The sequence below is a fragment of the Pipistrellus kuhlii genome, unplaced genomic scaffold (genome assembly GCF_014108245.1).
Source record: "Pipistrellus kuhlii isolate mPipKuh1 unplaced genomic scaffold, mPipKuh1.p scaffold_m20_p_3, whole genome shotgun sequence".
NCBI classification, from domain to species: Eukaryota; Metazoa; Chordata; class Mammalia; order Chiroptera; family Vespertilionidae; genus Pipistrellus; species Pipistrellus kuhlii.
In genome coordinates, this window is record NW_023425529.1 from 21811862 (window position 1) to 21833671 (window position 21810).

The 21810-nt window shown below is 40.0% G+C and overlaps 1 protein-coding gene across 3 annotated transcripts in view; it reads right to left on the bottom strand.

Moving 5' to 3' along the window:
• Positions 1 to 20616, bottom strand: part of EPS8 (epidermal growth factor receptor pathway substrate 8) — a 155921-nt gene extending 135305 nt beyond the window's left edge. The window contains exon 1 of one of the 3 annotated variants that reach the window (XM_036454561.2): positions 20369 to 20616. The gene's annotated coding sequence lies outside the window, so the exon portion shown is untranslated. The remainder of the gene's footprint in view (positions 1 to 20368) is intronic. The other 2 variants (XM_045587801.1, XM_045587799.1) reach the window with 2 other exon arrangements.
• Positions 20617 to 21810: the final 1194 nt, after the last annotated feature.

Consider the following 21810-nt stretch of genomic DNA (forward strand, 5'->3'; position numbering starts at 1 on the left):
CTAGTATATTCGGTAGTGTGATTGCTGGATTGTATTATATATTAGTTCTATTTTTATTTTTTTGAGGAACCTCCATATTTTCCACAATGGCTACACCAATCAATACTCCCTCCGACAGTATACAAGGGTTGGCTCCCTTTTCTCCACATCCTCACCAACACTTATCTCTTGTCTTTTTTTATGATAGCCATTCTAACAAATGTTCTGTTCCACTGGTCTATGTGTTTGTTTTCATGCCGGAATCATGCTTTTTGATTACTGTAGGTTTGTAATAGTTTGAAATCAGGAAATATGATGCCTCTTGCTTATTCTTCTTTTTGCGGATTACTTTGGCTTTTCTGGTCTTTGTGGCTCCATATAAATTTTACAAGTGTTCTTACTATTTCTGAGAAAAATGCTGTTGAAATTTTAATAGAAATTGTACCAAATCTATAAATTGCTTTGGGTAATAAGAGCATTTTAATAACATTAATTCTTCCAATCCATGAACACAGGATTCTTTCCACTTACTGTGTCTTCTTCAGTTTCCTTCATCAATGTCTTACAGTTCTCAGTGCACATGTCTTTCTAGGTATTATATATTTGGGGACAAATAAAGTCTAAGAAATCTGTGTAATATTCAGGTACTGTCAGAAATAAAGGGTTACAGCTCAGGAGAACAAAAGCATGCACTGGAAATAAGGAATCCGTGAAACAATGTGAGTGCTCGAAGTCACCTTGGGAAATAATGAAACATAAAATGATTCGCAGGCTGCAAAAAGAATTGTGGAAAATTCAGAAACATCTCAACTTGTGAGTATTCAGATTATGAACAGAACCATGAATTAAGGCCAAAAAATGTACTGTCTCTCCCTGCTACCAACAGATGGTGCTAGAATTTACTTGAGAAGAATACTTTGGACACCTTCTAGCTAACCTGTTCAACTTCAACAAGCAGTTTCTGAATTAACATCAAGTGCAGGTGGATGTAAGCCAGAGAAGGATAGCACCATGGAAGCCAAAGGAAGAGAACATTCTTTAAAAAAAAAAAAAAAAAATGGTCATTACAAACATGTATCCATTCAGCAAATAGACAATCTACAAAGCACTAGAAACTCTAGGCAATAAAAATTCAACAATAAACAAAACAACACAGTCCACGTCCTCTAAGAGCTGATAGGTGAATGCTATAAAAAAAAATCAAGAAAGATAAAAATTATCTTCCTTTTGGTTTGGCTTTCGGAAGATTACAGTTGAGACATGAGCTCAGGCACAAGGCTACAGTGGGTTGAATAATGTAGGACAGTTGAGGGAGAAGAAACAGGCCTAAGAATCTTGCCAAGAATCTTAGCTCAGCTAACAAGACATAAGTAAGCAAGCGGCAAGAGGACATTAAGAGAACAGTTTCAAGGTACATGTAATACCACACCAAGAGACACAGGAACCCCAAGACTGACTTACTATATAAACACTTTGACATAGACAGGTACTTGTAAGAGGGGGAATTATTTGATACATTTTAGACTCCAAAATACACTGTATGAGACAAAAACCTAAATTATTAAAATTACATTCCAATCTTATTGCTTTTTTAATTATTAATGATTCTCTGAGTTCAATTTGGTTTAACTCAAGTTGAAAATTGAAGGGAATCACCAGGCCAAAGAACTTGGATCATCCTCAGAGAAAGAAGAAAATGAATGAGAGACCTTGATGCAGTTTGACGTTACAGATATGCATGTGCCCTGGCTGGTGTGGCTCAACTGGTTGCACATCACCAAAGGGTTGCTGGTTCGATTTCAGTCAAGGCATATGTCCTGGGGCATGCAAGAAGTAGCCATATCTACAGACTGATTCATTTGCCTTTAAGCATAACCATTATTGCTTGTCTCGTTTTTGACTCTTATATTTCCAGTAGGACATGATTTCATTCATCTAGAGTAGGGGTGTCGAACTCAATCAGAGAAGGGGCCAAAATCTAAAATCCAGCCTAAATCGCGGGCCGAATGGTTTACTGAACAGTCATAAACTGTCATTGTGATGGAAACGCAGCAGAGTGCAGTGATGACAGCGCGGTGCGGGCCACATTGCAAGGCCTGGCGGGACGGATTTGGCCCGCGGGCCTTGTGTTTGACACATGTGATCTAGAGGAAATGGTGAACAACATAGACTAATGAATAAGAACAGACCCAGAGATAAAGAGCCATGGGTCAGACTGCTGGACCTCAAAGGGACGGTAGGGATAAAGGGAGAGATCAACCAAATGACTTGTGTGCATACATATGAGCCTAACCAGTTGTCAAGGGCAATAGGGAGGTGGAAGCATGAGTGGGAAGGGGGGTTGAGGACAAGTATGTGATACCTTAATCAATAAAGAAATTTTTTTTAAAAAGAAGCAGCCAATATATGTTCTGCTTTCACATTGATGTTTTTCTCTCTCTCCCTCTCCCTTCCATCCCCTCTAACTATCAATTCAATGTATATTATTTAAAAGATATATATGGGACTAATTACCCCTTAAAGGAAGATGCCTAAAATATTTTAGAACTGGATTTATGAGCCCCTTAAGAAATGCTGGAGAGATTAAGTGTTGTGGGTAAGGAGAGAGATATATAATATGGTAGAAGCAAGTAAGTACCCCAAGTACAAGTCCTAATTAGAAAAAAGAATATGGTTTAAGTCTAGCTGACAGAAGTAGGAATCGGTTTCATTATTGCAGCCAATAATCTCAGTACAACATATTTCAACATATCATATGAGTTACATACAAGAGAAGAAGTTCCTATCCATGTCTAGCTAGCATATATACAGACAAAATGGCAATTAGGCATTAATGTATGACCAAACAAAATTAAGTGATTCATACTGGTACCTAAAATTCTCATTTTTGCAGTAACAATTTATAAAATTTATAACAAAGGCTGAAATCTTATGTGACTTTAATAATCAACTACATATATTAATAAATATTCACTTCATGAGAGAAAAACAGCCTCAACTTATTTGGATAATAGAAATGCATAAACTAATTTACTGCACAAGAGGTGGTGGAAACAATTCTACCACTTCTTATCAATACATTCACATACTACCTTTAAAAAAAAAAAAGAAAGAAAAGAAAAAAGTCTTCAAAAATAACTTTTAGTCTGCTATCACTTTTTTACATCTGATCCTCTGGTAATGGTTTATTTGAGACACATGTAAGAAGGAATAGCCAAAATGAGGAAAAATAAATTAAGTTTGCTTTTAGAACAAAAGTGCTTCTATGTTATGGATTTGGCAAAACTGCAGAAATGGATTTATATATCTACTCCTCCCTCTTTTCCCCAACTCTCCCACTTGTATACAAGCCCTGTGTTATTTAAGCTAATAGCATATAGCTATAACTCTCTGGTTAAGTGGACAGAGCTTGGAAAATTAGGTCACAAGGTTGTCACTGGGACTCCAAATCATCTGGCAAGTTTGTATGACTCCCTCCTCCCTCTGATCCTATTATACACTGTCCAATAGGCAAGATAAGGAAAAGGTACCAAGGGCTTTCTATAATAGCTACAAAAATATTTGGTCCAAATCACTAAGGATGTGGAACAACTCAGAAACTGTTATTCTTCTACAGTCAACATAGTTATCAATGATTTGATAAATATTAATTCAGAGCCTTCTTTGTGCAGAGAAATAATTATTTTTTAATTCAGTGCCAATCCTGGTCCAATCCATACATGCTTATGATTTAAAAGCAATTCTTGGTTTTGTTTCCAAACAATTAAGCTCTTTGCAATGCAAATAAAGAACTTTTTTGAAATAGATAGTTATGAATCTTTCATTCATAGTAGCTCTCTAGAAACACATGAGCCAAATACATTGTGGGGATCATTTCAACGGTGTGTAATCTGAGAGTTGTGTTAGAAAGCATTTGGTCCACTAAGGGAGGACTCATCCACATTTTCTTTCTTGTAAGTTCAGTACAGTGCAGTGTTGCTTCATATGGCGGTCTTAAAGTTATCCACATTCCAAATTCAAGATAAGAGATAGCTCCTCATCTCTACAGATTAACATTTTACGACCAGCCTGAGATCTCCAATAAGATCCCCTGTTATGAATAGTGGTTTCTTCATTCCTAAGTTTCCTGTGTGACCTGATCACAAATTGACCTTAATGGCTGAAATTCCTCAAAAGGAGTCCTGGAAAACTAGAATAGTTCCCAAAGCTGTTCCAAATAACAAATATTCCCTTGTGGAATTATTATAAAATTAGACTCAATTTGGAAATGTGATTATAAAAATCTACATCAGTACATGTAAAAAATTATAATACAGAATGTGAGTATCTTCACTCTCTTAGAAGTTACAGAGAGCCTTGAACAGTATGACTCAGAGGATAGAGTGTTGGCCTACAGACTGAAGGGTCCCAGGTTCTATTCCCGTCAAGGGCATTAAAAAAAAAAAAAAATGAAGAAGTTAAAGAGAAGGAAGGAGGGAGGGCAAGAGTTAGAAAAGGAAGAAGAGGCCAGAAAGGTTATTCTTTATTTTACACATTTTTAATTGTTTACCTAGAATTTGATGCTTCTTTTACGTTTTTACACTTCTTTTAATTTATGTTTTGACCTGGTACATTCCATAAGGATAGGAATCTTCTCTGGCTAATTATAGTATTTCATTATTTAGTAATATGTTTTACAGTTAACCGGCACTTATTTAGTATTTCTTTTCTAAGAGATCAATTTCACTAACTGGAAAAGAAAAATTATTTTCTATTAAATAAAGCTGTATATGTCCAGGTCTGTTAGATCAAGAAATCAGAGTAGGCCGAAACCGGTTTGGTTCAGTGGATAGAGCATTGGCCTGCAGACTGAAAGGTTCCGGGTTCGATTCGGGTCATGGGCGTGTACCTTGGTTGCAGGCACATCTGCAGTAGGGGTGTGCAAGAGGCAGCTGATCGATGATTCTTTCTCATCAATGTTTCTAATTCTCTATCCCTCTCTCTTCCTCTCTGTAAAAAAATCAATAAAATATATTTTTTTTTAAAAAAAAAGAAAAGAAAGAAATCAGAGTAGGCTGAATAAAGCCGATGGGCCTGCTTTGGTTTAGCCAAATCTCTAATCTCACACAATTATCTCAGGTCACAAGAAGGATCACTAGAGAAGCTGAAATGGATCAAACAAGATCTATCACCACTATAACAAAACACACCTTCATATACAAAGGATAGTTCAATATATATTTTTATTGTATTCATATACATTTGTGTACACAACCTCGTCTACAGTTTTCTTTTAAAGAAACTTTATTCATTCCAGCCATTGCTATGGTTGACAACAGTAGCAAAAATTTAGTAAGAGCATTAGAAAGAGGGGAATAGGAAGCTGAAATGATCACAGCTAGAAGCTTTAAAAAGTTATTTTCGAGAAAAAGCACACTGTTGGCTGAATTAGTTTCTTTGGTCTTAAAAATGAAGCCATGTTCTCAAATCAACCCCTTGCAAAATTCTACAGACTCCTGAGGAAAACTCAGCAGGCTCAGATTGGCTGCCTAATCTAAAATGCTTCCCCCAAATTCACATCTGCTCTCTCTCAAACACTTAGCTAGGGCAGCCTCCAATAGGAGCAAGCATTTGTTTCACTTAATGTCTAAAATTCAACTAATGTCCACATTACCCTAATGAAATCAATGTTAGTTAGAAAGATCTGGCTGTTAAGTCTTACAATAAGACTGTCCATGTTTGGAACCCAAACCTTTTATTTTGTATCTAATTATTGAGTAAACATTTAATATATACTCTATTGAATAATATATCACTCCTCAGTATTTATAATCAAATTTCCTTATATGTAGCTCATGAATCACAGCAGTGATTAAAAAGGCTTATAGATTTCCTGAGAAGTATTTGAGTTTCTTCTTTGGTTACCACCAAACTATTTCCATTATCTATAATATACTACCCAACTAGTTTCCCCATCATTTTACCACTTTATCCATTAGTTTGGGATCTTTCAGTTTGATTATAAAAATGCCTTTGAAAACAATAAGTAGGACACAAAATATAATTGGTAGCCACTGAGTTAAATTGTGCAGTATTCTCACATCTTCTATTCTGTAGCACAGGGCTAGTGCATGATTCACTCTTCAAATATTCTATAACTACCTAGCAGAGAGAGAAAATGGAAATAACTATATGTAACAGATATAAGTAGAGGGGAAGGTCTTGGAGGAAAGAGGAGACTTTTGTTCCTATTCAAAGACCCCTTAGAAGGTCATGAAGTACTCCACATACAATTATTTTTTATATCACATAACTTCACATGAGATATGTATAATTTAAATTCTAAAATTCCCTACATTGTTAAGGGGCTCCTACAAAACAAAATGTTAACAAAAAGTCAGTAGCATAAATTCTAATGTAGAAATAAAACCATGGTAGATCTTTCCTAATTAGCACAAAAACTGAATGGTGTTAAGATGTATTCCAGTTAAAGTTAATCACTGCTAATGTATTCACTCCAGATAAACCAAGATTTTATTATCTCCATAATGTGACTTTACTACTTCCAAAATAATTTACTTACTACCCAAATAAAATGAAGGTGATGAGAGCTTCAATCATTCCTTTGTTTCACACCCTCTAGCAGCCTAAACTTAACCTCCACTGTCATAGCCACCATGAATGTCTCTTTTATTCTGCTTTCACTCCCCATGACTGAGGTCTCACAGGCAGTGAGAAAGAGAACAGTAAATGGAAAGATAGCAAAGTTATGAAAGATACATTTTCAACTCAACTTGTCTGAGGACTGAAAAAAAGCTGTCAGACTCTGGGGCTAGAGAATGGGATAAGCAGGCAGGAGAGAAGCAGGCAGAGAATGAATGTCAAGGGAAAATCCACATGATCATTTATCTGCTTCAAGATTTTTGTAAATGTATTTTCTGTATGAGACCATGAAGTAACAAGTTTTAAGATAGTGTGGGGAAATGGGAAATACAGCCAAGTACATGAATGTTGTAGTAAAAATGGTGTTTAAACCTTTTGTTTCAATAATTTGGATAAAAACATATAAAAGTAAAATAATATGAAAAGATGGTATATCTTTTCTACATAGATAGCAAATATACTATTATACATAAAATATAGAACTGATGATTCTTCATATCATTTTTAAAATATATTTTTATTGATTTCAGAGAGGAAGGCAGAGGGAGAGAGAGAAACATCACTGATGAGAAAGATTCATTGATTGGCTGCCTCCAGCATAGCCCCTACTGGGGATCGAACCTGCAACCCAGGTATGTGCCCATGACCAGAATTGAACCTGGGACCTTTCAGTCTGCAGGCCAACGCTCTACTCAGTGAGCCAAATCATTCTTTATATATTGTTTTTCAGGTTTAGCTATAATGGGTTGTTCATTTTAAAATAGAAAATGAGCCAGGCCGGTGTGGCTCAGTGGTTGAGCTTCCACCTATGAATCAGAAAGCCAAGGCTCGAGTCCCATCCAGGGAACATGCCCAGGTTGTGGGCTAGATCTCCAGTAGAGGTCCTGCGAGAGGCAACCAACCAAGGTGCCTCTCTCACACTTCTCTCTCTCTCTCTCTTTCTCTCTCTCTCTTTCTTTCTCTCTCTCTCCCCCCCTCCTCGTCCTCTCTTCTCCTCACTCTCCCCTCTCTGAAAAAGCAATGGAAAAAATATCCTCAGGTGAGGATTAACCAAAACTAACAGTAATAATCCTGCCCTGACAGGTTTGGCTCAATGGATAGAACATCAGCCTGCAGACTCAAGGGTCCCAGGTTCGATTCTGGTCAAGGGCAGGTACTTTGGTTGTGGCACATCCCCAGTGGGGAGTGTGCATGAGGCAGCTGAACAATATTTCTCTCTCATCAATGTTTCTCTTTATCCCTCTCCCTTCCTCTCTGTAAAAAATCAATAAAATATATATTTTTAAAAATAATAATCCTATATAATACTAGTAAAAGCCTAATATGCTAAGTGTCCAGTGTCCAACCATTCGTTCGACCATCCAACCAGTCACTATGATGGACACTGACCACTAGGGGGCAGACAACCCAATGGGTAGGTTAGCTTGCTACTGGGGTCCAGCCAATTGGGACTGAGCAAGTGGGCCAGACATGCCCTCCCACAGTCCCTCTCTGACCCCGATCATGCACTAGTGGGGTCCCTTGGCCTGGCCTGAGCCCTCTTGCAATCCAGGACCCCTTGGGGAATGTCAGAGAGCTGGTTTCGGCCCAATCCCTACAGGCCAAGCCAAGGACCTCACCAGTGCATGACTCAATGCACCTGACCTCTAGTCCTATATAATAAAAGTGTAGTATGCAAATTGTCCCCTCACCTGGGAGGTCATCAAGGAGTGCAACCAGGGAGCAGGGCCAGTGGGGGAAGGGAAGAAGGCCCCAGCCAGTGGCAGCCTCCAGGGGAAAGGAGGGAGGTCCTGGCCAGTGCCCAGCAGTTTCTAGGTACCCTACCACTGCATAAATTTCATGCTCTGGGCCTCTAGTAATAAATAAAAGGGATGAAACTTTAAGAAAATCTGTGAATTAATGACCATTAAAATCTTTATAAGGTATTTTCCTCAATAATTAAAAACATCATTTTTAACATACATTCTTCAGGCATATATATTAATTCTAAACCTTTATATGCATAAGTATCACATGACTAATGCTACAAGATTTGGCCCAATGACTAGATTTTTATCACAGAAAGAATTCCATTGCTTTTAAATGGAATCTAACAAGGCCCCACAAAAGAGTTAATAAAAGAACAACAAAATTAGTGTTGTCTATAGACTAAAAAGATCCTGAGGTGTAAAAAAACTTTTAACATTAGTTGTTTTACACAGTACTGAAAATAAACACACTATATAATATATCAGAACTTCTGATAATGTAGATAAACACACTAAATAAGGCAAGTCAACCTTGAGATAGGGTTTCTAAATCAATTATTTCTAAAAAGAGTAATTTTTAAAGTCCCATTATGCACTTAGTCATAAAACAGTTAAATTTTTAAAAACACACTGCAAAGAGAAATTGAAGATTACAAACTGAGCAAGCTATTATGGGGCATGGTGGGGGGTTATCTATATGTAATAATGTTCCATTTTTCTTCCATTTATGAAAGTTAAATGTATCTTCTGTCTCTATAACAAGTGTATCTTTCTTCACATTTAATACTACCTTATTGTCTCTTCATGTCTAAAATTAAAACCATCTTGCCGAAACCGGTTTGGCTCAGCAGTAGAACGTCGGTCTGTGGACTGAAAGGTCCCAGGTTCGATTCCAGTCAAGGGCATGTACATTGGTTGCGGGCACATCCCCGGTAGGGGGTATGCAAGAGGCAGCTAGTCGATGTTTCTCTCTCATCGACATTTCTAGCTCTCTACTCTCTCCCTTTCTCTCTGTAAGAAAAATCAATAAAATATATTAGAAAAAAAAATTAAAACCATCTTATTGTCTACTAAAAACCATCTTCTCAAGTCTAAGATTACTATTCAACTTTAAATGTAAAAACTTGTAAATATTAAATAAACCTTATTCAATGTATTCAATGTCTTTTCAAAAATGAATTTCACACACACTTTTTTTTATAGAATTGTTTTGCCACTTGTACTTTATTTTAAACATATTATTTTCTAGAGAAAAACAGAAACAATATCACAAAACATTAGAAATATAAGAATCAACAGAAACAAGTTAGTGTTTAATAATCACAAATATTTCAATAGAAACATTCTATTGTTGCACTAAACCAATACATCAGTAATGCATATGTATTTCTATAACAAGAAATAATATTCATACAGAGAGGTAATATTCTAATGTTGCTAATAAAATCTTCTAAATAAAATGAAATTTATATATTAACTAGAGGCCTGGTGCACAAAATTCATGCACGGGGGGAGAGGGGTAGGTGGGGGGGGGGTGTCCAATCTGGGACCCCTCAAGCGATGTCCAACTTCCCATTTAGACGGACATCCCTCTCACAATCCAGGACTGCTGGCTCCCACTGCTCGCCTGCCTGCCTTCCTGATTGCCCCTAACTGCTTCTGCCTGCCAGGCTGATCATCCCCTAACTGTTGTGGTCCAAAACTCCTCTCCCAGCCTGATCGACACCTAACTGCTCCCCTGCCAGTCCAATTGCCCCTAATTGCCCTCCCCTGCCACCCTGGTGGCCTCCAACTGCCCTCCCCTATATGCCTGGTCCCCCCCCAACTACCCTCCCCTGCTGGCCTGGGTCTCTCCCCCGCCCTCCAATTTCCCTCCTCTGCCAGCCCAGTCACCCTAACTGCCCTCCCCTGCCAGCCATCTGTGGCGCCCATCTTGTGTCCACTTGAGGGTTGCCATCTTGTATGTTGGAGTGATAGTCAATTTGCATATTACCTCTTTATTATATAGGATAGCCTCCAATAAAGGAATTTAAAAATATTTTCCTCTTTTTAAGTTTAATTTTTTTCTTCTATTGATCTTCATCTTTTTTTTTTCTTCTCTTCTCATATTAAAAACACGAATTTTCAACTATAGAACACTAACCTCTTATCAAGCACATAATTCATTCCCTAACACATTTCTTTAGCACATTCATGAGTATTAAGTTTCAGATTGTGATCCAAAACTGTTCATGGTTCTTAGAATTGTTAGTTAGCTGGAGTAGGACTAGATGATGCCTTTGTGTGATGTTACATTCTAATGTTGTATGCTACTAAATGGTTTGGGACAGGACATCTGATTTCACCCAAGACCACACGTCCTCTTCCTGAATAAAATCACATGAGTATCACGGGACTGAAAAAGAACACAAGACTTTATCTACTACCTAAGGACTACAGTCATAATATTCAGAGACTCATGCAGTTCTTAAAACAGGTTTGGTATCTTTATTCTCTCCTACTACAATGTAGTGAACACTCTATTGTATTGTTACTTATAAAAATGAAAAACAAGTGGTTATTCTGTTCTTCCTAATAACTCTGTAGACTCTGTATGTGAGAAAGTACAGAATTTCCCACCACTCCCACCTTGTCCCTCCCCCCATTGTGCATACATCAAACATGTTCCTCTTTCTGCCAGGAATGCCATGGAGTCCCAACTCCTACTCTCATTCTGGGTCTCAAAAATTCATCCCATAGAACTCAAATGTCACCTCCTACAGTAAAGACTTTTCTGACTGCTTCATCCACAGTTAGCCTCTCTTTTCATTAATGTGCTAAGATATAATTTTTTTTTTCATTTAACCTACCCCTCAACAACTGTGTCAAAGTAGGTAGTATTATAGTTTCCACCTCTTAGATATGAAAACTAAGGCAGATAGGATCTCTCTGATTTCAAAATACATTTCTTGCTTGTTTGTTTAATATATACTCTGTTTAGTTCTATACTGTACTGATGCCTGCTTCCTTCATTTTCTGGGCACCCCTAAGACAGAATGAAGAAATCCTGTCTGATTCATCTTTATAGTCTCAGTGTCTGGCACAGAACAGATGCTCACCAAATGTGGAAGGAAAGAAGGAAGGGAGAAAGGGAGGGAGGGGAATGGAATAAGTTTAGCCTTCTCTGTGAGAAAACACACATCCTCTTCGAACCATTCTGAACATGTTAAAAATGGTAGTAAGTGCTAACTTCATTTCACAAATATTTTGTGAATATGTCTCATGTGTGATGTGCTATGCTTAAAGAAAACAGAGACTTAGTTCCTGCCCTTAAGAAACTTAAAATTCAGTGGGGCAAAGGGAAAAACAACTACTTAATACTACCATTGTTTTTTTTTCCTCTTAATCCCCCACAATTCCCTCACTTCCTCTCTTTCAAGGAAACTTATTCTTTTTCTTTTCTTTTTTGTTTACCTGAATTTCCATCAACAGGGATTAAAATGAGATAAATAAAAGTAGGTCCAGAACCATTTGAAGGAGAAAAATAAAAATGTTTTATGCCCCATTTGAAGGGCAAGTGACTAAAGATACTTGGATATCTAAATACCGTGTTTCCCCGAAAATAAGACATCCTCCGAAAATAAGACCTACTTACAGGTTTTCTTCTGAGTGAAATATAAGGCATCCCGTCAAAAATAAGGCCCCCCTAGGCTAAACATGAGAGATTTGGTCCACTGATTCTGAAAGAAATGGAGTCACAAGAAATTCACCAGGAAATTCAGGAATTGGATTGTTATGATGATGTTCCAGAAGATGATGACATGATTGTCATTGAATAAATGAGTTAATTCTTGATACTGTAGGATTCACAGTTTGTCTGGTTTGTGTTGACAACTACCATACTACTGTACTGTATACAGGTAATAAATTTCCTTTATTTTCATTTGACAATAAATGTGTACTGTATTCTTCTTCATGGAAAAATAAGACATCCCCTGAAAATAAGACCTAGCGCATCTTTGGGAGCAAAAATTAATATAAGACACTGTCTTATTTTCGGGGAAATAGGGTAGTATCTAGCAAAGAAGATAACTTAAAACTGTTCACTCTCTGCTTTCTAGGAATGATGCTGATATTCTACACCTTTCATTGTTCTTGTCTTTTTATTGAATTTACTAGACGCCTGGTGCACAGATTAATGCACCTTAAAAGGTGGGACTGGGTGAGACAGGCCAGACACGCTCTGGAGCCAACCTCCCAGGGTCCCTCCTGGGCCGGCTGCACCTAGGGCAGCGCCAGGACTTGAAGGGTGCCTGCAGAGTGAGTGGGGGTCCCTCTTGCAGGTGGGGTCCCTCAGCCTGGCCTGCAGGGATCAGACCAAAACTGGCAGTTTGACATCTCCCGAGGGGTCCCAGAGTACAACAGGGCACTCCACAAAGTTTCTGTCGCTCAGCAGCTCCTGCTTTGAGTGTCTGCCCCTGGTGGTCAGTGAACGTTATACCTACTGGCCAGTCAGCCAGTCACTTAGCCTTTTATATATATATAAATATAGATTGGGTGACACTAGTTAACAAAATTACACAGATTTCAGGTGCACAATTCCACAACACATCATCTGTACACTGCATTGTGTATTCACCATCCCAAGTCAAGTCTCCGTTACTCCCTTTATACCCTCTTCCTTCCCCTTATACCCTCTTCCTCCCTGTCCCCCTAGCAATCATCACACTATTGTCAGTGTCCATAATTTTTTTCTCTTTTTTTTTTTAAATCAAGGACATCCTGATACTATCTTGGCACTTTTATTTTATGAGGCACAGCACAGCCAAGTAAAAAAAGTATGGGTTTTGGAGTCAGAAAGATCAGGGTTCATCTACGGCCATACCACCCTGAACGCGCCCGATCTCGTCTGATCTCGGAAGCTAAGCAGGGTCGGGCCTGGTTAGTACTTGGATGGGAGAAAGATCAGGGTTCCCATCTGGATTATAAGTCTATCTATTACCTGCAATATGGAAATAAGGAGACTTGCCTTAAAGAGCTCTTGTAAGAATTTAAAAAGATCAATAAGATTTAACAGTTATAAAACTAAGTGCTAGTTTTACTATGTCAGATCTCTCTAGATGCTTCTTGAAGGCTGATTCTAACTGTAGTATCTACACTACCAAAAGAGAGAAAAATGCTAATTGAGTGTACCTTCGCTAATCCCACAGCCAATCAGAGCAAGTATGCAAATTAACCCAAGATGGCAGTTAATTTGCATACACTGAGGGAGGGAGAAGTGAAGACTGAAGATAGCGTAGAAGGAAGAGGGAGGAAAAGCGGAAAGCAAGGTGGCTGCCAGAGGGAAAGCACAAGTAGGGCAGGGAGGGCGGCAGCAGTGCGTGCAGTGGTGGCAGTGGCACAAGCACGAGTGCAGCCATGGCGGCCGCTTGCAGGAATCTTCCTGCAACGGGCTCCTAGTTACAATATAAATACTTCCGGTCCCAATACCAATAACACAAAGTGTTTATTTAAAGAAAGGAAGGTACTTGAAAAAAAGCCCTTTGTTGCAAGAATAGTGGCATAGGTAACATTAAAGACAATATTGCTAAGTATCAAGTTTCTAGATCATACATACATTATGTGTTTCTTCTCAGCATACACCCTGCAAATCCATTATTTCAGATCTTCTTTGTAAAAAAAAGAAAAACTTCTTTATTTCCTATGGTTAGGTCTAAAAGAACTGACATTATTCATATTAACAATTCCATTTTCCACAAAGAAGAATCGCTGGGTTAGTGCAGAAGAGGAAAATGCATTAGAGTTTGTTCTCAATATTCACAGGTTCTACATACACGGATTCAACCAACAGATGATCAAAAATACTTGGGGGTGGGGGAGAGGGAGGTTAAAATTGTTGCTGATGTGTACTATGTAGTCAGACCTAGGATGGTTGCATCCATACTGAACAAGCCAGACTGAAAGAAGATATTTACAAAACACATATCTGACAGAGTGCTTTATCAAAAATTCATAAAGAATTCTTAAAACTCGACAATAAAAAAAACAGACAACCCTATTAAAAAGCAGGCAAAAGTTCAGAACAGACATCTCACCAAAATGTGTGTGTGTGTGTATGAAAAATCGAGTATAAAAAGATGCTTAACATCAAATATTATTAAGGAATAGCAAATTAAAGCAGTGATAAAAATTACTACATACCTATTAGAATGCATAATATTTAAAAAAAAAAAAAACTGAAAATACGAAATGCTAACAAGGATGAAGAAGCAACAGGAACTCTATCAAACTGCAATAACATATATAAATATATCTTAAATGCATATCACTAAGTGAAAGAAGCCAGTGTGGCAAGGCTGTGTAATTCCAATTACATTGACATCTGGAAAGGCAAAACAATAGAGACAGTAAAAAAAAAATAAATAAATAAAAATAAATCACTGTTTGCCAAGGATAAGGAAGTGATAGATAGATAGATAGGTAAAGCACTAGAGATGTTTACTATGTTGAAATTGTTCTGAATGATACTTAGATATTGTAATGATAGACACATGAAATTATGCATTTCTCAAAATCCATAGAACTTTACGGAACAAAGAGTGAACCTTAATGTTTGCAAATTTACAAATACTAATTTAGAAGGTCAGAAGCTCCCAGGATGGAATGCAGATTGTGACAAAAGGATCAAACCGCATTATACGAGTACATTTCTGTAGCAACCTCACCAGAGGAGATAGGAGGAGAAGGAGCCGGTAAGACTAAAAAGCAAAAGGAACTGCACTCTAATTGATAAAGTGTTTTCCACTCTCTGTAAAGGGAGCACAGGCTACCAATTTCAATACCGCTGTACATATATAATGGAATTGAACAATTAAGTAAATGGATGGCAAATGGTGGGAGCCAGCTTTCTTCTCACTGTTGGACTGAGTTTGCAGATAAGCAAGGGGAGAAGGCCAGAATGATATAGTTGGTAATGGATTAGGTAGGGTAAGAGACATCCATATGAACTCATTATTAGCTTAACATGATACATGTGGTTACACAGAGAAATACGCATAGATACATATGTACGTGGGTTTGTGCACACACATGTATTTCCTGCTGTGTCAAATGAGAGGGCCTAGAAAAAATGACACACCAGTAAACACAAGAACACTGAGCACCCACATCTTAGTTTCTAATTCCCAAGAAATGAACCAGATTATTTCTGGCTGAATCTAGTACTGGGGCAGGAAATAGAAAGTAAGTAATTTAAAAATGATGGAGGCAACTGGAAGTGCTCCCAATGGTCAAAGTTGAAACAATTTGAGCAAGAAAATAAAGTAGTAATAGATTACAACTTAAAGTGTAATTGTGATATATGTTATACACACACATATATATTACACAAATATGTGTGTGTATGTGTGTGCGTGTGTGTGTAATAGAGGCCTGATGCATTAAGATTCAAGGTTCATGCAAGAATGGTCCTTCCTTCCCCTGGCTGCTGGCACCTCCTTCACTCTGGCCCAGAGCCGCCTTTCTGCCTTCCTGTGCTGTCCAGAGGCCCAGAGCAGGTGAGATAGCGCGGGACACATGTGTTGTCGCCATAACCCACCATCTTTGTTGGGTTAATTTGCATACTCGTTCCTGATTGGCTGGTGTCTGTCACGAAGGTACGGTCAATTAGTATGTTACTCTTTTATTAGGTAGATATTACAGTTGACTTCATCACATATCTATTTATCTATCTATACTAATAAAAGGGTAGTATGCAAATTGGTCACAACACCCTCACAGTAACAACCAAACAGCGGCCTGCATGGGGCGACCAGGTCAGCAGGGGGGCAGTGAGGGGTGGCCAGGCCAGCAGGGAGGGAAGTAGGAGATTACCAGGCCATGGGGAAGGGTCGGGGGGGTTGGGGGGGAAGGGGTCAGTTGTAGGCAACCAGGTCAGCAGGGGGGGCAGCGAGGGGCAACCAGACCGACAGAGAACAGTGAGGGGCAACCAGGCTGGCAGGGGGGGGGAAGATGGGGGGCAACTAGGCCAGCGGGGGAGGGGCAGTTAGGGGTGACCAGGCCAACATGGGGGGCAGTTGGGGGTGACCAGACCAGCAGAGGGGGCTATTGGGAGCAACCAGGCTGGCAAGGGGGGAGCAGTTAGGGACAACCAGGCCAGCAGGGTGGGCAGTTGGAGGGAACCAATTAGGAGCAATTAGGTCAGCAGGCAGAGGTGGCTAGGGGTGATCAGGCTGGCAGGCAGGTGAGCAGTTAGGAGCCAGCGGTCCCGGATTGTGAGATGGATGTCCAAGTGCCAGTTTAGGCCCAATTCCCCAGATAGGGCCTAAACTGGCAGTTGAATATCCCCCAAGGGGCCCCGGATTGGAGAGAGTGCAGGCTGGGCTAAGGGGACTAAATAAAGAGGCTGTATATATATATATAGTCCAGATGAATATAAGTAAATAACTGAGTATAAATGGGAAAAAGAGACAAATCTGACATGCAGAAGAATTCCAGGTAATTTATATAGATACTCCACCCTTGAGGAAGAGATACATAACTCTTCACTCCTTAAGTATGGGTTGTGCACAGTGATTTCCTTTTAAGAGTACTGCCTGACAAGAAAGAAACTTTTCAGTGCAGAAACCTAACAAATACAATCTGTCATATGATCAAGATCAATATCAACAATGATAAATCATGCTGATAGTAGGTACCCTTTGCGTAATGTAATAAAAAGAGCACTTTACATCTGTGATCTTCCTCCACAAAACCCAAAACCTCAGTCTGATCATTAGAGAAACATTAAGCTAATTCCAATGGTGGGAAGTGGGGGCAATTCTAAAAATACCTGACCAATACTCCTCACAACTATGAAGGTCATTAAAAACAAGGAAAGACTAACAAACTGACACAGCTAAGAGGCGTTTAAGGAGACTTGACTATTAAGTATAATAGCCTAGAATCTAGATAATAGAATCCTAGAACAGAAAAAAAAAGATTAGATAAAAACTAAGGAAATCTAAGTAAAGTATAAACTTTAATTAATAATAATGTAGCAATATTGATTCATTAACTGTAATAAAAACCAATGTGAGATGTTAATAAGAGGAGAAATTAGGTAAAGGGATACATGAGAAATCACTAATTTTATAATTTTTTCTGTAAATATGAAACTGATCTAAAAAATAAAATATATATATTTTTTAAATATTTTTATTGAGTTTTTACAGAGAGGAAGTGAGAGGGATAGAGTTAGAAACATCGATCCACTGCCTCTTGCACGCCCCCTACTGGGGACGTGACCGCAATCAAGGTACATGTCCTTCACCGGAATCGAACCTGAGACCTTTCAGTCAGCAGGCCGACACTTTATCCACTGAGTGGATAGATTAAGACTTTTTAAAATTCCACAAGCCATTCATTTCATGGCAGGAAAAAAAAAAAAAAAAAGGAAACCTATTATTCCACTAATCTGAGAGATACCACTTTTTATAATATTTGATACATTCTCTTTGAAATCTTTTTTTTATCCACAAACCGGTTTCGGCAAAAATAAAATATACTTTTAAAATCTCATTTAAGAGTGTATCTAGAAAATATTGAAGGTGTTGTAGTGAAACACTGAAGAACTTCACAACTTCCCTGCATATATTAAATTTAAAATGTTTACAACTATTCTGTTACAGGACTTTCTTTTTAAAAAAATATTTTTCAATCACTAACAGCTGCAAACAATTTCATGCAGTAATTCCCAGAAGGGGTGTATTATAGCTAAAGTACTTTAACGAAAATTCCACTTGTTCCCTTTACAGACCATTGCAGATGTCTGAAAGTTTGTAACCTATCAATCATTCACTTGTGTTGTTTTCTGATGATCTAAATAACTACCAAATATGCTGGAGCCATACAACTCAGAAAAACTAACCTAAATGTTAACTAAATCAAATCAGTGCTAAAATATTCATCCAACAAAACTTCAAGCATCTAAAGAGAGACTGGAGAAAAACTATCTTATAGCTGAATACTATATTTTCTTATATAAACCACGGTTCAAGTGAGCTAGTGCAAAAATTATTAGAGATAAATGAAGAAAACAGTAGAAGAAAAAGAAAAAGTAGATAAAACTGGGCCTTAAAGTGTATCAAATAAAAATATTGAAAGCAAAGAACAGAAAACGTATGTCAAAGCATAGAAAAGGACTGCTATCCAAAAAGTATCTGCATAGATAAAGACTTTAAAGCAAGAAAAGCTAAAAATTAAAGCAAAAGAAAATGTTGCTTTTATTTAGACATTAGATTCCTGGTAGGGAACAAGAATAAACCATTGGGGGGTGGGGGGGAACTTCACCCTAAATACAATTTAAAGTATTCCCACACTAAAAAGCTAAAAATCGCTATATAATCATATTGAATGACATTGGAAGATGGAAGGAAAAAAAAAGATTTCAAAGAGAATGTATCAAATATTATAAAAAGTGGTATCTCTCAGATTAGTGGAATTATAGGTTTTCTTTTCTTTTTCCTGCCATGAAACGAATGGCTTGTGGAATTTTAAAAAGTCTTAATCTATGAATTCTGCACTAAAGGCATTCTATAAAATGTCATTACATTTGTGACACAGCCTCACCTACCCTTTACATGGCAAATTTATAAAGTGCATTATTTTTCAAATTGTAAGTACAAGTGTGAACCCATGACCCAAAATTCCCCGACCAACAACTCAAAAACTATAGCAATATGTCCAGAAAATTACAACTCAAATTGAAAATCTATACTAGGTGAGAGAGGATGACACTGACTTGAAGTTCAAAGACCGCATGATCTAAATTACTAGCACACTCTTTGCAAAACCCAAGTCGCCATAGAGAGAAGAATGGTATCCTTTCAACGGAAATAAATTGGAGGCAATACACACACAGCACAGTTGCTCTGTTGTTAATACGTATATAAAGCAGCCTTCTGGAAATCCTTTTTCCTCTCTCCCCACAATAACAAAGCCAAAAATCAAGCCATTCACATAGCTCTACATAGAACCAAGTTTTATCTGAACTCTTTAGATATTGGCTATTCCTCTTATCTCAGGCAAGAACTGGAACCCTTCAAAGAAAAGCCATAATGCGCGGCATGGAAATATATTTTATAAAGGAGGAATTCCGATCCCTTAAATGCTCTACCGCTATGGACATCTATTGCATTTCAAATCCTGATACCGCAGCGTCCCGCCCCTGGAGATTCCAGCAGAGCTATGGGAAAAGAATTTGGGAAACAATGAAAAGGAAGAGGGACGATTGGTGCAAAGATTCTGCAGACAGGTAGGTAGTCCTGGAAAGACAGCGAGCATATAAGGAGCCAGCAGGGTCTGCAGAGGTGGGGATAATCCACTCCCAAGGCATGAATGGACAGGCACCAGAAAGGCCATCTTCCCAAAAGTAAAACGATGAGTAAAGCGGAGCAAGCTTAGAAGAAGAAAAAAGAAAGAAAAAAAAAGAAAGAAAGAAAAAAAGGAAAGCCAACAGGATTTAGAAGTGACAACTCCTCGAATATAATGAGCTACATTCATTTGAGGAGACAGGCGCTGGCGAGACCTTGTCCCCCCCCAAAAAAAAATGTCCATCTGAAAAGACCCCACCTCCAAACGGTTTGCAGAGTAGCTCTGCAAACCCCAAGTCTGAGATGAAACCCGGAGGAGAACGGCGGTTCGGTAGCCGCCCCGATAGGCGCAGGTGGACCTGCGGAAGCTCAGGTTACAGGAAACATCGCCGGACACCGCGGATCTTCCCCGCTCACCTCCCCGGAGCCCGGAGCCCGGAGCCCGGAGCCCGGAGCCCGGGTGCGGGGCAAGCGGCCGGGCGGGCGCCCCGGGACCGGCGCGCGGGCGCGCACACCTGGCTCCCGACACCAGTTGCAGCAGGAAAGTGAATGAAGGCGGCGGACGCGGCGCCTGGCACCGCTCCCCCAACCCGAGCACACAAAGGCGGGCTTTTCACACCCAGGGCGAGTTCCCACCGTCGGACCCCCTCGCCAAAGCGGGTATCTTACCTCCGATCCGCCTTCGGGACCGCGGCTTTCCCCGGGAGGCGCCTCCAGCCCAGACGAAGCAGGAGGTGGTGGCGGCCAAGAGGAAGCCTCCGACCGGGACGGCGCCCTCCGCAGTGCTCCGCGAGCCGCCCCGCCGCTGTCTGCGCCCCGGCGCGGAGGAGAAGCGATGCCCCGGACTCAGCACCGCGCGCTCGCCGACGCTGCCTCGCCAGCCGCCGCCAGCGGAGTCTGGAGCTGCCCGCCCCGCTCACCACTCGCCGCCGAGCCGGCCGCGCACCGCGCATGCCCAGCAGCCTCCTGGGGAGGGAGCGCGCGCCAGCGCGCGCCCGCGCCCGCGCCCGCGGGCCCGAGCGAGCGAAATCCTCTCTCCGGGTCTTGCCTGCAGCCGAGCCTCGGAGTTATCTGGTCGACCCCCCAGCGCTAAAGGCAAATAGGCGGGTGGGGGACCCAGTGGGCGGGAAGCTATCTATCAAGGCTGCGATCGGAGCCGGACCCAGATCGCCAGCCACAGACAGGCTTGCAGAAGTGACCTAGCTGGACTGACTAGCAGCTGAGAGGCTTGGTTAGAGGCTCGCCCCCAAGCAAGGTTCTGGTTCACAACTCTAGTAGTCCTCCACCTGCCAGCCTTTCCCCTTCCCTCTGGAGTCCCTCCAACCTGTTTCCCACCTTGTGTCGCTATCCTGTTTTTGTTTTTGTTTGTGTGTTTTTTTGTCTCCTCCACTTTTGCTGTGAACGGATGGCTTCTAAAAGGGCCCTGGGACTTTCTACACGGCTTGCCCTTCGCTCCAGCCAGCAAGTCCAGACCCGCTTTGCACGCCTGACCTGGATCACACGTTTCGCTTGCCTCTTGCCAAGAGTTTGATGTGGTTGGTGTGCCGTGGAGGCTTCTTCCAGTTAGTGCCTCTCCTTAACAGAATCAATCCTGTAGCCTTCTCCTGCTCCTCGAGTAGCAAGTGTAGACACTCAACGAGAAGATAGAAGATCCTCGCCTGGGAACATTGTATTTTCTTACTCGCAGACCTCGTTTTGTCATAGCTACGCCCACAACCTGTTCTGACCTCTTTCAAGCTGACTTCCAGAAGTCAACCAACGATGATCAACTTGATGAAAACAGATTGCGCCGGATTGCTTTGTGCAGCGAGGAAAAAAGGAGTCAGGGGAAAGATTTCAGACCCAGGTGGGAATGAAAGGCATTGCGCTAAAAGTTGGAATAGATCTTAAATGGAGTTCACTGTCTTAAGTACAGTAGGAATCCTCTCTCCAGTGTTCCCACCACACTGCCAAACACTTGAATGTTCCAATGTTAGACATCTCTATTATCCATTTATGTATAATCATGATTATTTATTAAACACTAACCTATGCCTGGAACTAAGCACATTTATGTATTATGTCTAATCCTTAAAATGAGGTAAGCCTTATTATACCTATTTAGCACATTA